At 40.0% G+C, this 18,685-nt stretch overlaps 1 long non-coding RNA gene across 1 annotated transcript in view; it reads left to right on the top strand.

Moving 5' to 3' along the window:
- The first annotated feature begins 1,567 nt into the window (after positions 1 to 1,567).
- Positions 1,568 to 18,685, top strand: part of LOC309385910 — a 41,319-nt gene continuing 24,201 nt past the window's right edge. The window contains exon 1 of the long non-coding RNA XR_014174315.1: positions 1,568 to 1,613. This is a non-coding gene — a long non-coding RNA (uncharacterized lncRNA). The remainder of the gene's footprint in view (positions 1,614 to 18,685) is intronic.

Here is an 18,685-nt window from a genome sequence, read left to right as displayed (position 1 = left end):
TTGAATAAGAGAACTGATTTTATTGTATTAAAATAGCTAATTTGGGCAGAGAGCTGGCTTTCAGGAATTCTCTAGTGTTTTTGAACTTGGCTTGATCTAGGATGGTCACAGTTTCCCAGTTGAATGTATGGTTAAATCTGTCCATATGCTGTGAAATTAAAGAGATTTCATCATGTCTTATGATTGCTACTTGGTATTCATGGAAATAGGAGAAGGAAGGAGTATTAGGTACGTTTGCCACCTTAAGTTATTTTGAGACATACAGATGAGTTAAAAATAAATAAAAACTAAATATTAATTATCTATTAAATCTATTGATATTCAATTTGTGAAAAAGAGAAAATAATGCACCGCTTTTCAAGAGCAGAGAAGGGCAGCATTAGAAGCATTAATGGAAGAAGAAGAAAGCCAAAGGTAAACCAGATCCTGGAGTTCAAAGGAAGTTAACCATTCTCATTCAACATCTGCATCCAAAACACCCAGCAGAACTAGCCAGGATAATTTAGGATTATTTCTTAGCAAGCAAGGATCCATAGTGCTAATGGAGAGAAATATATCACAGCAAGGTCTTCCTTTGGTGTGAATCAGATTTTTTCCTCTGCACTATCTTAATAAATATAAACATCACTGCCAATTCAAATCTGGCCAGGTTTATATCCTGTGTTGATATATAATATATTGGGGCTGCTGATGGGAGATTAGCAGAAATGGATTTCTTGCTCAGAGAGAATTTCCTGAATTAATGGGAATCCTGTAATTCTATAGAAGAAAGTGTTGTCTTTGAAGGAAATTTTTATCTAAATAAAAAATATCTTCACTTATCATTTCCCTGTCTACTCTTTTTCTTTTCACAGGTAATGCCCAATCCCAGTGTTTTAGTCAAAGAGGATTCTGCAATTACTTTTCCTGTCCAAATGACTCCATCTCCCTTGGGAAACTGGACTGTCCAGAGAGATTGATATGTTGTACATCGTAAGTAAACACTCCTCTATTAAAGGTACCACAGATGTACTTTGAGATACTCTTTTTTGTATTCCAAAGCATTTACCTGAAGTGGAACAGGTGTTTCAAAGGCAGAAAGGAGGGCAGGAGAAATTTTCAGGTTCATGAATTTACCTTAAACTCACTTTGATCAATCTATTATTTTATCTCATTTGTATAGCTACCTTGGAAAATAATATCATTTCCATCTACCATCCTGGACGTCTTCAAGATATGGCCGATGACCTGAGATAACCTCCTCTTATTGCTTTATCTTTCTTTACATGAATTAAATTGCTATCTATGAAAACAGTTATGCATTGAAGTAAAATTTGGCAAATATTCCTTGAAATAAAGCTATATGAGCATTGCAGAAATTGTGCAACTTTTTAACAGGGATCTGGGAGCAATATTTTCCTTTCATTATGTAAATGTGTGTTAGGTATGTAAGCTAACATTTGGGTCAGCAATATATAAGCCATGAGAGTAGTACTGTTTCTTTAAGTACTGCTGTAATGGGATTGGTTGCTGTTACCTCAAGCAGCCATAAGATGGAACCAGAATGACTGTTAGCTCTCTGTTTGTTAGATGCTGATCGGTGGATACTGCTTGTGGATGTATCGTGAGTTACTGTGAGTTTTGCTACTGTTAGTGACTTTGTATGCTGAACTGATTATATGATACTGGATTGTGTTCAATGGATGACTCCTTAACTGAGAACATTGATAACTGACTGACTGAACTGTGTGTAAATTGAACTCTGAATACCTCTATCTTCCACATAAGTAAAATACTATTACTTTTATTATTCGGTGTCCCTGTGTGCTGGTTTGTGCATGTCCTTCCACACCACTGTCTTATTCTGTGTCTGTCTGTTTGTCTATTGTATCTCTTTGCCTACATTTCAGTATGGAATGTGTTCCCTGCCCTTCAACTACACATTATGCCATAAAGTCACACAGTCCCCTTCTTCCCCATCTGTTTATTGAAGCAGTTATTTTGCCACTGAGGTTTAACAGCTCTTGTGGTTGCTTGAGCAGAAGTAGAAGAAAACAAAAGTTACACATTACCTATACAATAAAATAAAAATGATTTGGCAGTGAATCAGGTAGGATATGTAACAAATACACAGAGGAAGAGAGGGAGAGAGGCAGGGAGAGAGAAAGGGAGAGGAAGAGAGAGGCAGGGAGAGAGGGAAGGAGGGAGGGAGGGAGGGAGGGAGGGAGAGAGAGAGAGAGAGAGAGAGAGAGAGAGAGAGAGAGGGAGAGAGACTAAATGAGGGATACTATTGTGGACACTGTTATACCTATGCCCATAAAGGGATGTGATCTGCTATAATGATATGCACAAGTGAAAATATAATTTGCAAAACCAGCATGTACACAAATATGTAAGAAATCATAATAATCCTATTATCCTTTATTGCAGGGTTTAAATTTAGAAAGGGATACAAATATTCAACTTACAACTTAATATTCAACTTAAATAATTTAATCTCATGGACACAAATCATTCTCTAAACTCTTAATATCTGAACTATGAATCATAGATCACTGAAAAGACTTATTAAAATACAAATAGTAACTTACAATGTAAGCCTAATACCAATTGTTTACAAACATTTGCCTCTGTCATACAAAACTTGACTATTATATGGGAAAGAGTTTCCTTATGTGGAAACTCCATCCCATATGAGAAAGTCAACATAAACTTCCTCAGGCTGACCTGAAGGAAAAGGAGGGAACAAAGGAAAGACAAACATTCTTCCGGTATTGTGATAAAATGCACAATGTAACAGCACATGAAGGATGACAGCCATTGTTGAGCTAGGCAATCATGTGGATGCCTCACTTAATCATTGTAATTACTTTTGGCTGTAATGGGCAGGCTCCATTATGGTCATAGGTGCAGAACTACCTGTATACGAAACTGCCTTTGCACCATGCAACTGATGCACACCTGAACTGTAGTTTGGTTGCTATCACCTGTTAACTATCAGCAGCAAAACCGAGCTTAAGCCCTTAAATGAATTGCAATTAAGCTGCCAAGTGCAGTTTTCATCTAAAAGGTCAGATTTCACAACAGGGTGTCTTGAAAGTAACTACCTGCTTCTCCTGAATGATTGCAAGATTCAAAAGACTGAGATGAGGACACAGAACCTTTTTGGAAATGAAACATTTTGCAGGATAGCTTTCTACAAAGATGGATATAAGATTTCGGGAAAGACAGAATTATTTGAAAAGGCCATTGGCAGTGCAGTCCAAATGGAGGCCAGGTGAGCAACAGTGAAACATAACTAGGTGCCAGCAGATCAGCCGCTATGAGCAGCACAACAGACCAGTTGTGCAGCAGCAGGGCAGAGCTAAGTAAGACAGCAGACTGGAGTGCCCACAGCAGTGGCTGAGATCAGCATGGTGGACCAGCTGAGCAGCAACTAAGGGGAGCAGAATGCCACATCAGCGCATCATACCCAACCCCTCCCCCCCCAAAAAAAGGGCAAGAAGGCAGGGAGGAAAATGGTAAGCACAAAAAACACTGGATAGGGAAGAAAGGGATACACTTTCAAGGCAGGGAGTGAAGTGCTAAGAGCAAAGCATCTCCTAAAAACAGCCAGAGATTTCCAGGGAAAAGAAAAGCATATCACTTCATAGAGAGCCAAGAACTTTCATAAAATTTTAAAATCTTGTTTCACTATTTTAATCCTTTTCAATTTTCAATTTCTTTTTGCACTTATTAAAAAATACTTTTTTCAATATTTTAATATTTTTTCAATTTTTGTCACTCCAGCCGCATATCACTTCATAGAGGGTGAAGAACTTTCATAAAATTTTAAATACGATTTTTAAAAAAATATATTTTTAAAATTTCAATTTTAAAAATTCCAATTTCTTTTTTCAAATTCTAAATTTTAAAATCTTCTTTCAGTATTTTAATCTTTTTCAATTTTCAATTTATCATAGATCACTGAAAAGACTTACTAAAATGCAAATAGTAATTAACAATGTATGCCCAAGACCAATGGTTTACAAATATTTGCCTCTGTCATACAAAACCTGGCTGTTATATGCGATAGACTTTACTTAAGAGGAAGCTCCATTCCATCTATGTAGAAGAAAGTCAACATAAACTTCCTCAGGCTGACCTGAAAGAAAAGAGAACAAAGGAAAGATAAATCTTCTTCCGGTATTGTAATAAAATGCACAATGTAACAGCAAATGAAGGATGATATGTACCTGAATCCTTAGAACAAGGGCGGGGCTGACTGGCCCTAGGAACCTCACTAAATATCCCACATGGAAGTGCTGAGGGAAGGATGTTGAATCTGGCCCTGAATCAATCTGAATTATCAAAGGGAGTTTAACGAATTGATATAATTATCTGGTTTCATTTGGCATAATGAAACTGTGCTGAGATAGACAGTTGATGTCCAGCATCCGTTCTCTAACAATCGTTCAAGCCTGACTAAATAGAAGAAATGGTAAAGACTTAAGACAATTTTTTTTAGAATTACTTGCTAACCTGAAAATTTAAATTTTTGGATAGAATGGAATCAGTCTGGCTGGAATGTACCTGAATGCAGGGTTTTGCAGGGATCAATATTCTCTCCATTCTAGTTTCACATCTACCTGAAAACATTGGGTGACATGGGTGAGGGAAGAAATGGCAAACTGATCACAGCTCAGGTTTTACAGCATAGGGTGAGTTTCTTTCAAGCTAAGTGAAATAAGTTTTAAATGCAAGTTTAAGGACACGAACTATCTCCTCTTTACAGTATAATAGCAATGCCAAGAAGGCTCCACACCCATTTGCAATATTCAGGTGACCCTGAGGATACAGAGAAACTCAAAGTAGCATCAGTGACTCTTAGAAAGAATGCTAACAAGCAGATCACTGCAAGAAACATAAGTCCTTCATCCTCCAGCATTTGGTCAGAGCTGAAGAAGCTTCTTGGATGAGAAGTGAAATGTCTTCAAGGGGAAAAAAGCATAGTCCAGTTGCCGTCAGCTCAGGCCAGCCCAGAGGCCTGGAGCTGCCATTCAGAGGAGAAGACTGGGCCAGCTGCCAAGACTCACCTTCCCTCCTCCACAAACTGGCTAGCTAACAAAAAGCTCCTACTAACAATCCATGATTAATTGCTGAATGGTTTTCGCTCCGGGTCACAAGGTGATGGGTGTGCACATGCACGGGGTGCGGTTTATCTTAATTACCAATATAACTATAAAAGGTGGTGGGAAGCACAGGATGGCAACTCTGACAATTTATTCATTGCCTTAGTGCTTTGTTGGTCAGTTTGTGCCAAGGAAGAATACCATTTACAAACCATTTCTGTGTTTGGCTGTTTTCATTAACCTTTCTGAACCTGACAGTTTGTCACCAGAGCTCACACCATGGCTGAAGGTCAGGGCCGGATTTAGATGAAAAGAGGCCCTAGGCTATTCCACTTATGGGGCCCTTTCACCTCCCATTTTTAAGTTTGTAAATTACATGAGAGATAATAAAATACATCATTACTGTGATATATATCAATATATTAAATGAAACATGTTGTAATTGGTACTAACCTTTATAAAAAAATGTGGCACGGATAATAAATAAAAATAAAAGGCCCCTCTTGATCTTGAGGCCCTAGGCTGAAGCCTAGTTAGTCTATAGGAAAATCCGTCCCTGCTGAAGATACCGTGCTTAGGTTGGAGGCTTTGGGTTTGGAGGAGTCTGCCTTGGCAACTGATACAACTGTGCTGGAGGCTGTGTCAGGGCCAGCAGGAGAGGCACCATTGGATGTAAGGTCTAAGGACCACTTGGTGGCATGGAAGCATACAGCAGAACCTCTAGAGGCCAATGTGGGCCAAGTCCATGCAGGGGATTGGCGTCTGGGCTTGCCAGTGGCTCAGGACCACAGAGGCTTACCATCCCATGCTCCTCAGCTCACCTCTTCTGGAACCCATTTCGCCCAATCACATGAAAGGCACAGCTCAGATGATGATTGGAGTTACACCACCGGGGTGGACAGCCTAACTCTACAGATGCTGCAGCAAAGGTTTGGGACAGTGGGCTTCCGAGATAATGGATGTGGCAGTGGTTGGAGAGATAGTGTGGCAGGGTCCCTGGAACATGGATCCCAACAGGCAGGGGGAGTCGTTGGACAGTCCAGCATAATCAATCCAGAATGGTATGGTGCCCAAGGGGCTGCAAAAGTAGGAGATCAGCAGCCCAGGCTAGTTTTACCCCAAACTGCCCAGGACACCTGCAGGAGATGAGCAGCATGAGAGGACTATGCACCTCACCCTCTCCTTACCCAGAAGGGGTCTCCAGTTGGTTATGGGCCCAGAGTGATGGGATCCTGGGACCCACAGGCAATATAGGCTATTTTTGATGGTAGCCCAGGACAAGTGGCCTTTTTTTTAGGCCAGGTGTTACATCACATGGATCATTAGAGCCATATGTTTACATCACAGTGGGACAGGGTGATGGCCATGATGGCAGTGATGGACAGAGAGGCTACTGGCTGGGTGGCTGATCTGTACTGGGATCATGCTGTGGAACTCTCGGACATTGGTCTGTTCCTGATGACACAGCGGGAGAGGTTTGAGGATACCACCAGGATCCAGTGGGCAGAAGTGGAATTGCGGGCTACAAGACAACAAGGGAAGCCAGTAGCTGAATACATCAGAGAGTTCCGGAGTCTGGCCAGCAAAGTGAGGATGTGACTAGAGAGGTTGGTGGTGCATTACTTTAAGGCTGTCTTGACCGAACATTACGCCAGGTCTGCGTCTACAGAGGGTTGCCACCTAGACTGACTGCATGGTTCCAGGCTGCCATGGAATTAGCTATAGAGTTCCACTAGGATAAGCCAGGAAGGGAGAGGGGTAGACGAGGACAAAGACTGCAACAGAGGCATCCTATCAGAGTTGCCCCCCAAACACTGCAACCCACAGTGGTTTCCATGGGGAAACCTTCCTCCCCAATGGCAGCTGGAGTGACAATGCACAACTGGCCACTCATAACATGTTTTCAATACAGGAGGCCGGGGCATAGACCAGCGGTCTGCCATGAAACTGGTCCTACAGCATCCGTGAGCACATCAAGAAAAAGAAAGGGAACAGCCAAGAAGACCATGAGGGGCAGCCAGGAGAAGTCACATGGGGCAAGCCAACCAGTTCCTTTAACAGTTGACTCCAGCCCATCGGGTGATATGCTCAATACTGGTGGTAGCAATTGGGGGGAGGGTTCCAACCCAATAATAACTAAGCCTATCAAACCGTTTGTGATATGGGTAGTGGAGGAAGCAGCCAGGCAATGAGAATTCAGGATGCACTCAATGCTTAATAAATGCCACAGTTGCTAATAATCTGGGGATTGGCCTCAGGAAGTTGGCTAGGCCGATCTGTTCTAGTTCTCAGTACAGCCATTATTATTGTTGTTGTTGTTGTTGTTATGTGGTTAATCTTTGGTGAGATTCACAGCCTTTGGGGCTGGTTGGTAGCCTAACATCTCGAGTCCTAACCAAGGACCTAGGAACTGTTACGGTAACATTGGAGGATATAAGTTGTTCCAAGTAGGGTGGTTTTTTGTAGAGTCAGAATGTTCAAGTCAGGTAAATTTAGAATTTTCAAGTAGCGAGGTAACCCTTTAGGTATTGCTCCAAGGGCTCCAATTACAATTGGGACAACACACGATTTCTTTTTCCACAGTCGCTCAACTTCAATTTGCAAGTCCCGGTATTTTGTGATTTTTTTCTTGCTGTTTATCTTCAATTCATGCATCACCAGGTATTGCAATGTTAATGAACCATACTTTTTTCTTTTCAATTATTGTTATGTCAGGTGTGTTGTAGGCCAAGTGCCTGTCAGTCTGGATTCTGAAGTCCCACAAGATTTTGCCTTTCTCGTTCTCTAAAACCTTCTCAACCTGATGGTCCCAGTGGTTTTTGCTGTACTCAAATCCAAACTTTGGGCACAATTCCAGTGAATAATCTTAGCAACATGGTCATGGCATTGTAGGTAGTCAGTTTGTGAAATTTTGCTGCATCCACTGATCAAGTGGTCAACTGTCTCATCTTTCTCATCACGGAGACGACATTTGCTGTTGCTGGTTACATGTTGAATTTTTGCTTTCATGCAGTTTGTGGCTAAGGCTTGTTCTTGAGCTGCCAAAATAAAAACTTCTGTTTCTTTTTTCAGTACTCCTGATCTTAACCAGTTCCAAGTTAGTTTTTGGTCAGCTTTGCCTTCAATTACTTTTCAAGTATTGGCCAGGCATAGCTTTGCTTTTCCAATTTTCAGCTCACTTCTCAATTACTTCTTTCTTATATTCAGCTTTTAACTTAGTTGTCTTCAAAAGGCCTCCTTTATTTACTTCCTTAATCATTCTTCACTTTTCTGGATGTAATCATTCAAGCTGTGTCTTTCTTCTTGCACAGTCTGCTTTACTTGTAGGAGTCCTCGACCATCCTCTGCAGAATATCAAATCACATGTATAGTCCAGGTATTTATGGCTTTTATGATGTTTCCTCCACTCAATTTGGACTTTAATATCTTGCGAATTCGTCGAATGCATTTGGCTGAAGTTAATTCCTTGACTTTATTATGCATTTAAGTCAGAGGCCTCTAAAATCCCCAAGTACTTGTAGCCTTCTTCTGGTTTTACTGTCTTTATCATTTCTTCATTCTCAAGTTCTATTCCATCATCTTCTATCGCCTTGCCTGCTTTGGTTGCCATTGTTGCACATTTGTCAATTCCAAACTGCATACCAATGTATTGGCTAAATTCTTTTGTGCTTTCAATTAATAAATTCACTTCAGCTTTTGTTTTACCAAACAGCTTCAAATCATCCATGTAAAACAAGTGCGAAATTTTCAGTCCTTTCTTTGCAAGTTCGTATCCACAGTTCACCTTCTTCAAAATGATTGTCAGTGGTAGCATCATCATCATCATCATCATTATCATCATCATCATCATCATCATCATCATCATCATCATTATTATTGCATCAACAGAATTGTATCACAGCGGCCAGTTGTTTTGCCGGATTTGGCATTAATTACTAGTCGGGCCCCACCCAGGGGCCTAGGACGTTGTAACGTATTTTCGTAATATGTGTGCGGATCCAAGCAGTGCGGTGTTTTGCATTTGACTGATGGTGATTTTGTCAATTTTTAACTGTTTTAAATGTAATTCCAGTGCTTTTGGAATAGCACCCAGTGTGCCGATTACCACTGGAATTACCACTGCTGGTTTGTGCCATAATGTGCCATAACCATTATTATTATTATTATTATTATTATTATTATTATTATTATTATTATTATTATTATTACTACTACTACTACTACTACTACTACTACTACTACTACTACTATACGATTGTATCACAGCGGCCAGTTGATTCGCCAGATTTGGCATTGATTACTAGTCGGGCCCCACCCAGGGGCCTAGGACATCGTAACGTATTTTCGTAATATACGTGCAGATCCAAGCAGTGCAGCTTTTTGCATTTGACTGATGGTGATTTTGTCAAGTTTTAACTGTTTTAAATGTAATTCCAGTGCTTTTGGAATAGCACCCAGTGTGCCGATTACCACTGGAATTACCACTGCTGGTTTGTGCCATAATCGTTGGATTTCAATTTTTAAGTCCTGGTATTTCGCGACTTTTTCATGTTCCTTCTCCTCAACCCTGCTATCACCTGGTATTGCGATGTCTATGATTGTAACCTTCTTTTTCTCAACCAGTGTGATGTCTGGTGTATTATGCGCCAATATTTTATCCGTTTGTATGCGAAAATCCCACAAGATCTTGACCATCTGACCCTCGATGACTTTTTCAGGCTTATGTTCCCACCAGTTTGTTGCTGTTTTAATGTTATAATTTTTGCACAAATTCCAGTGGATCATTTGTGCTACTGAATTGTGCCGCATTTTATAGTCAGTCTGCGCGATTTTTTTACAGCAGCTGAGTATGTGGTCAACAGTTTCATCAGCCTCTTTGCAAAGTCTACATTTGGCATCATCAGAGGATTTTTCGATTTTGGTCTTAATGGCATTTGTGTGGATAGCTTGTTCTTGCGCAGCCAGGATTAGTGACTCTGTTTCTTTCTTTAATGTACCTGTTGTTAACCATAACCAAGTTTTTTCACTGTCCACTTTATCTTTTATTTTTTCCAGAAATTGGCCATGCAATGCTTTGTTCTGCCAACTCTCCATTCTTAATTTTATCACATCTTTTTTGTATTCTTGTTTCGTCTGTTGGGCCTTCAATAGATTTTTGTTCTTTACTTCGATTAATAGATGTTCTTGACTTTCTTTTAAATAATCAGCCAGTGCATGTTTTTCTTCTTCAACTATTTGCTTCACTTGTAATAATCCTCTGCCACCTGATTTCCGGGGTAGGTATAGTCTATCAATATCACCACGTGGATGTAAACTGTAGTGCATTGTCATTAGTTTCCTGGTTTTTCAGTCTAAAATGTCCAAATCAGCTTGTGTCCAGTTAACTATACCAGCTGTGTATCTTATAACTGGTATTGCCCAGGTGTTTATGGCCTTGATTGTATTTCCACCATTCAATTTAGATTTCAAAATTTCCCTAACTCTGTTGGTGTACTCTCCCCTGACAATAGTTTTTACTTCTCCATGCTTGATGTTATCCAACTGCAGAATGCCTAAGTATTTGTAGGCTTCATTTTCGTTGCATTTAATTAGTTGGCCATTGGGCATTTCAATTCCCTCACACGCAGTGATTTTGCCCCTTTTTATGGATACAGTGGCACATTTTTCCATGCCAAACTTCATTGAAATATCGGTGCTGAATACTCGGACTGTGTTTGTCAATGATTGGATTTCTATTTCTGACTTTCCATAGAGTTTCAAATCATCCATATATAATAAATGCGAAATTTTTTTGGCTTCTTTGGCTGTTTGGTAGCCTAATTTCATTTTTTTTAAGATTACTGATAGTGGGATCATCGCGATGATGAAGAGAAGAGGTGAAAGTGAATCACCCTGGAAAATTCCTCGCTTGATATTAACCATTCCGTAGTTCTCATTCCCTACTGCCAACTCAGTTCTCCATTGTTTCATCGCCTTTTCAGTAAAGGATGTAATATTTTTGCTAATGCCAGTTGTTTCTAAGCATTTTATGATCCAGCTATGTGGCAATGAGTCAAATGCCTTTTTGTAATCAATCCAGACCATATTCAAGTTCGTTTTTCTGTTCTTACAATTTTCTAATATCATTTTATCAATTAGGAGCTGATCTTTTGTGCCCCTGCTCCTTCTTTTGTTGCCTTTCTGCTCTACTGGCAAGATGTTGTTTGTTTCCAAATAATCCATAATGTTATCTGCAATAATGCCTGTGAGTAATTTGAAGGTTGTTGGCAAGCATGTTATTGGTCTGTAGTTTTCAGGTATTGTTCCTTTAGTTGCATCTTTCTGAATCAATTATGTTTTTCCAGTTGTCAACCATTCATCAATTTGGCCATTTTGTAAAATCTCATTCAGTTGCCTGGCCAATATTGCATGTAAACTGGTCAGATATTTGAGCCAGAAACCATGTAATTGGTCCTTTCCAGGTGATGTCCAATTCTTTACTTTTTTTACTCGATTTTTGACCATCTCAGTTGTTATTTCTAATACTTGCATTTGTTTGTTGCCAATGCTTTTCTCAAAGTCATGTATCCATTTTGCTTCCTTATTGTAGTCCTTTGCATTTTCCCACAATTTTTTCCAGAATTCAACTGTGGCCTGCTTTTCTGGTTTTTGACTTTTGGTGTCATCATTCACATTAAGACTTTGATAAAAATGCCGTTGTTGTTGTTGTTGTTGTTGTTATTATTATTATTATTATTATTATTATTATTATTATTATTATTATTATTATTATTATTTTAAAGATCCTTTTTATCCATCAACTCTCACTCTTTTGGAAATTTCCCTTCTCTTTTTATCTTGCATTCCATATTCCTCCCTTAGGTCCTCATCTACATCTTTCATTTTCAACTCTACCATTATTTCCATCTCCACTGTTTTTTGCTGTCAGTCCTCCCACAGATCTGCCAAATCCTCTGTCTTTTTTTCCAGAAAATGCTTTTCAATTTCTTGACTTCCATTTTCTACCACCTAATATATAGTCTCCAAAATTTATTTCACCCCACTTTATTGTCTCCTCTTTCTTATCTCATTGTTCTATTTGTTGTGCGTTCTGTTCTATCTTGTCCTCTAAGCTTTCAGTTATTGCCCCTGTTTCCTGGATTTTATTATCATGATTCATCATTCCTCGTTGCACATTTTCAGGCTTTCCAGTTATTTCATGTAATAAGTCTTTTATCTCCCTGAAGTTCCCCATCATAGTGTCATAGATGTATTTCAGTAGCAACATCTCTTTTTGGAGTACCTCTGATTCCTCCTGAAGATTCAGCAGATTCCAAAATCTTAACATTATTCATCAGAAGATACAATAATTATGGTTCTTTATACCACTATTAGTCAATCGGTTCCATTTACACAGTCCAGAGATTTTTCCCAAATTATCCTTTAGATCCACTCTTTGGGTTGCTAATTAGTTTCAGTATTCAAAATCATTCCATTAGACATCCTTCAGGTTTTCAAGGTTGAGCCTCTAGTAACCATGAAGTTGGTAGGTGTAGAGCAATAAATAATGCAACAGACCTCCATGTATTGTCCTCCTCTTGTCAGAAATCTCAAAGGTTGTTTTATTTTTCTAAGAGTATGACATAGTATATATCCATTCACAGTAGGTGGCATCTCAGATTAAAAATCAACATCAAAAAGCCACTTTTTGCCAATTATATATTTCAGATTAATTCAAGCAAAATATCCAATAAGACAGTCAGCTGTTCAGCATTTTCAAGTATCTTAGCTAAATCATGCCAATAAAATTTATACCTCCAGTCTTTTCATATTTTAAATGTTTTTAAATGTTTTACTGATTTCCTGTTAGGGTGCAATTTTTCTCCACCACTTCCCAGTTGCTACTCAAAATTATTCCAGAGAGCCTCTTTTCCCAGATTAATTTTCTTTTTGGGTCTATCCTATGCAGAAGATAATATTCGCCTTACCCAGCTCCAATCACTGTCCACCAGTGGTGGGTTTCAATAAATTTTCGAACTATTCTGTAGGTGTGGCCTGTTTTGTGGGAGTGGCTCAGCGATCATGTGACTGGGGTGGGAGTGGCTCAGAGACCATGTAACTGGGTGGGAGTAGCTTGGCCGTCATGTGACTGGGTGGGAGTGGATTGGCAGGCATATGACCAGGTGGAAGTGGCCAACTTAATGTCACTGACCAGGAGATGTCATGGATTGGGTAAAATGTGATGAAGCTCACTTAACAATGCTCTTACTTAGCAACCAAAATGTTGGGCTCAATTGTAGTAAGGTGACCAACTTTTTTACAATGAAAAGGAGGACAAAACACGTTCTATTGTCCAAAATGCTAAGGTGACCAACTTTTTTACAATGAAAAGGAGGACAAATAAATTGGAAAAAATATATCGTAAATAAAAGAAATATTTTATTCATTGCAACAATAATACACTAAAATATGATATATGCATAATAAAAACATTTGCAACATTTTATGTTGTAATTATGCTTACATGCCTGTTAATTATTATTTAAATGAGTACTTTTCCATTGAATTGATATTTTTTTTGTCAATGTATCATCTTCTAACAATATATTGGAAATATCTGAACAAGAAGTATCCTTCATATTGAATTTTATGGCAAGTGCTGCAGCTAGAGTATCAACATTCAATCTCGATTTCTCACTTGTCGAAAAATCATTGGCAATTGAAAAAAAACTCTTTCAACTGCTGCATTAGTTCCAGGGCAGCACAACATAAATTGAACATGTATAAATAAATGTTCACATGGAATATGTTCATTTTTGAAATGGCTGAAAATATCCACCCATCTTTTATCAATTCCAACATGTTGATTTTCCCATTGTATTAATTTTTCAGAATTTAAATATACATTCAGTCTTCTAATTTCTTCAAAGAGACAATTGTCGTCTATTTTAATGTCTAGCATTTCTTTAAATAAAAATTCAACACAAGATTCAATATCTGTTCAATATACTTGCGATGAAGTAAAAAAAAACACCATTAAAAACTGTTTAATAAAACATGAATTGTACTTACCTGTAAGTATAATTGTATTGAATATTCTGTATAATTGAATATTCACTGAGAAATAAATAATTACCGTGAGTCATTCAATTGCTGACGTGCCGTGAGTCTACTGCGTGCGTATGTGCCGTGTTGTGTTTCGGTAAGAAGTAAACAAAGCCACTTGCACGCGGCGCTCTCTCTCAAGGTCTCCCGTGCGGAGCACATGCGTCTCATAATCGCGTCTTAAACTGCACTATACCGAGTCTTGACGAATTGTCATGTCAAATACAAATATGTCACATAACGCGCAACAGATTAGTCTTCAAATATCGAAAAGGAGGACATGTAGGAGGACACTTTTCGAGGGAGGACAGAACTTACAAAAGAAGGACTGTCCTCCCTAAAGGAGGACGGTTGGTCACCTTAATTGTAGTCATAAATCAAGGACTATCTCTGCCTTCCTCTACATGGCAGCCTTGTCCTTCTCCTTTCTGGCAATGTTCCTCTCTATTAGAGGCACCATAATAATTCAGTCAATGTAAGGTTTCCTTCTGCAGCAGGGGGTTGGACTAGATGACCTCAGAGTAGCCTTCTAGTCCTAAATTGCTGTGCTGTTTTTCTTTCTTCCTGCTAACAAAGAAACCTGACTGAGGCTTACTCCACATTCCTGCCAGATAGATATAATGAGATAATGACCTTAGAGAAAGTTTGACTCCATTCACAAACAGGGAATCATCCAAACCATTTTAAAAACACAAAGCCCATATTGCACAAACCCCAAAACTTCAAAACATAAAACCATATAACATATAACCATATAACCAATTTGTTGTTCCCCACACCTTTTCAATTTAAAGCTTCAATTTAAAATTATAAGCATTAAGACTTGTGGACTTCAACTTCCAGAATTCCACAGCCAGGCATGCTCAGTTCCGATTTAAAGTGACAGCATTTGTTTTTCTCCTTTGAAAAGAAGTTTCCATCTTTCTTTTTCTTTCTCTTTCTCGTTCTCTTTCTTTCTCCTTCCCCTCCTTCCTCCCTCTCTCCCTCCCTCTGTCCCTCCCCTTCTTCTCTCACTCTCTCAAACACACACACACACACAGAGAGAAGTTGGATTGGATATCTCTCCCAATGGCTTGAAAGCAGTTCCTCTGCCATCCCCCTCCATTCCCCTGCCTGCCTTCCCCAAACACCTCCCCCATTGCAAATGCAGTGTGCTGTCTGGGTCAGAAATGCCTGGAACGCAATATAGCCCACCCACTCACCTCCTGCTGGCAGGCTGGGGTGAGAGGAGAGGCAGAGAAGCCAAAGAGGAGCCGATCAGAGCCTTTCAAAAGAACAAGGCTAAGGGAAAGTGTGTGTGCTACAGCATGCCCCTTTGCCTGGCTTCCTGCCTCCTCCTGTGGTCTCCTCAGTGCTCACTTGTGCCCTCCCTCCTAAGTCTAGTTTAATTGCAGGCAGTTTGATTGCAGGTTTGAAAAGTCAGTTTTCTCTCTTTTCAAACCTGTAGTCAGTGAAGCTGGGCTGGATTTTTGCATAGCTTTATCCAGCTGTTGGGAGAGGGGAATAACTTCCTCCCCAGCCCCCCAGCCATTTTTCTCTCTCTCTCTCTCTCTCTCTCTCTCTCTCTCTCTCTCTCTCTCTCTCTCTCTCTCTCTCACACACACACACACACACACAGACAGAGAGAGAGAGCTTGATAAAGCTATGCAAAAAGCCAGCCCTCACTAGTGCCCAGCTTTACTGAGTGCAGGCTGCATCAAACTACACAAGGGAGGGAGAGACTGAGGGAGAGAGCATGAGCGAGCCAAAGTCCTTCCCTCCAGCCTTTGCCCAAAGCCCCACACTGCACCAGGAGGATTGTTTGAATTCCTCCTCCCCCCTCCAACTCACACATACCTTTTCCAGCTGCTTCAGAGAGGGCTTCAATGCCACTCTTGCCTCGGGTCTGCTGAAGAAGCTCTGCCCTCGCACCTTGCAAATGGCGGCAGGCCAGGGAAGCGTACCGGTACATGGGCATGGCAACGCTGCCGTAGAACAGGTACGTAAAAGTACGGGAAATTTCTGGCCCCAATACACCCATATTGCAGCGTAGCAGCCAAAACTCACCTCTGCTGTCCACTCTCACAGCTCCAGCACAATCTTAGTTTTTTTGGCAGCCCCTGCTTCGTGGCAGCCATGATGGCCACCTTGCCTTCAGTATAGAAGAAACCCTGGGTTCAGCCGAAGAGCTGCCACTTTCCATGACCCACAGGGAGCCCTTCCTTCTTAGTCACCCCTACAGAGTGACTTTAGCCCCTTGGGGGGGGCTCTGACAAAGAGGAATTTGGCACAGGAATGCAGAGCCCTGTTCCCCTGTGTCAACCTCACAGCGATGTCACCGCTGGGTTCTTAGGAGTCTATTCACACATACAAGAAGTTGCCAAGCCCTCCGTGATCATGTGATTGCCATTTGTAATCCTCCCTGCCAGCAGCCTCAGAAAGTCAACAGGGAAGCCAGAAGGGAAGTTCTTAAGCAACCATCACAGAATTCCCTCTGATTCCTGGGGTATGACTGAAAAAGAATAGAATAGAATAGAATAGAATAGAATAGAATAGAATAGAATAGAGGAGAGGAGAGGAGAGGAGAGGAGAGGAGAGGAGAGGAGAGGAGAGGAGAGGAGAGGAGAGGAGAGGAGAATTCTTTATTGGCCAAGTATGACTGGACACACAAGGAATTTGTCTTTGGTGCATATGCTCCCAGTATACATAAAAATACAAGATACATTCGTCAAGAATCATAAGGTATAGCACTTAATGATAGTCATAGGGTACAAATAAGCAATCAGGAAACAATTAATATCAATATAAATCGTAAGGATATAGGCAACAAAGTTACAGTCCAGCAGTCATAAGTGGGAGGAGGTCCATCAGAAACCATTGGGGGACAAACCTTTTTCAGCTAACCTCTTTGAGAGTGAATGGGCTTCCTGCCAGATGGATTTTGCCCTAAGCGTGGGGCACCATCCCTCCACTCCAAGCAGGCCTGTCATTTTCAAAAACACAGGCTGAAAAAAAGGTCATTACCATTCCTTGGTTAATAGCAGGAGTTCTTCATCATTTAGACGTTTCAAGGCACTTTTAGAGGTGCAACTGACCCCCAGAGTGTCGTCATTGACAGCTCTCGGTGGCTCTTGAGCAAAAACCCATGTTATTAAATATTGCTTTCCTTTCTTTCCAAAGCTGCCACTGTTACCTTTTTCAGTCTCATTTGGACTGCTACTATTTAGTGGTTAATTGATTTCTAATTTTGCATGTTCACCTTTTATGAGGTCCTGTAGCAAGACTATTTGATTGGGAGGGGGCAGAAATAGGTTCCAACCCCCAGGACAAAGCTCAATAACCATCTTTTCCGCTCATTACCAGGAATGTATCCTTAATCCAATAACTGAATTGAAAGTGACCTTCTCTTATAGTCCAATTTCCTGCTCAAGCAGGAGACCCTATACCATTCCTGGTAAATGGCATTCCAAACTATTCTTAAAAACCTCCAGTGATGGACCACCCAAAACTTCTGGAGCCAAACTGTTCCACTGGTTAATTGTTCTCACCCTCAGCAAATTTCTCTTTCATTCTAGGTTGGATCACTTTCTGATGTGTTTCCATCCATTATTTCTTGTCCTGTCCTCAGTTCTTTGGATATTAGATTGACCGCCGCCCCCTTCTCTGTGACAGCCTCTCAAATATTGGAAGACTGCTATCATGTTCACCCACCCAGTCCTTCTCTTTATTATCCTGGACACACTCAGTCCTGCAACCATTATTCCTATAGACTCCAGCCCCCTAATCATCTTTCTTGCTCTTCATTGTACCCTTTTTAACATGGTAACCAAAATTGAATACAGTGTTCCAAGTGTGTGCTTTTTTTTTAGCAAATCTCTCTGTTGATGCAGACTTGGTTTTCTTCGATTTTTTTTAGCAGCTGCAGCACACTGCTGGCTCATATGTAAGTGGCTGTCCACTAGGAGTCTGAGATCCTTCTTATACTTAATGTAAAGCCATATTTTTCTCACCACTGGAAAAAAAACATAGAAATACATAATTAAAAGTATGTCTCCATGAGATTCTTTTTAGCTGTAGCAGCAGGAAATATTTAGTATAGGATAATCTTGAACATCTTTTTGTTTTGCTTTAAAGAAATAGCTTTTAACAGTGGAGATGATTGAAAACATGAGCCTGCCAACATTTGAAAAATATGCCATTGATTTTTCTTTTGCATTAAAACCCAAGATACAATAAATTATCAAATAGAAGCCAGGATTTTGCAAATTAGAAGCCGGGATATTTCTGAACTTGTCCACAAGAGAAATAGAATGGTGTATTATACAAGAAAAAAAAGCGGGGCGACCAATTAAATTATCTCTTAAACCATGACTAGCCTAGACCGAAAACAAAACTTCTTTCAGAAAATTGCAGAATAAACTTTTATGTCTATGGAGATTCTCAGTCATCCAGGTAAAGGTGCTTTTTCAAGAGGAAACTGGACTTTCTGGTTTTTCTTTGAAGACATTTCACTTCTCAACCAAGAAGTTTGC

The sequence above is a fragment of the Natrix helvetica genome (assembly GCF_964273705.1).
Source record: "Natrix helvetica genome assembly, chromosome: 2".
NCBI classification, from domain to species: Eukaryota; Metazoa; Chordata; class Lepidosauria; order Squamata; family Natricidae; genus Natrix; species Natrix helvetica.
Note: the sequence above shows the minus strand (reverse complement) of the source record. Positions and strands in the feature narration are given on the sequence as shown.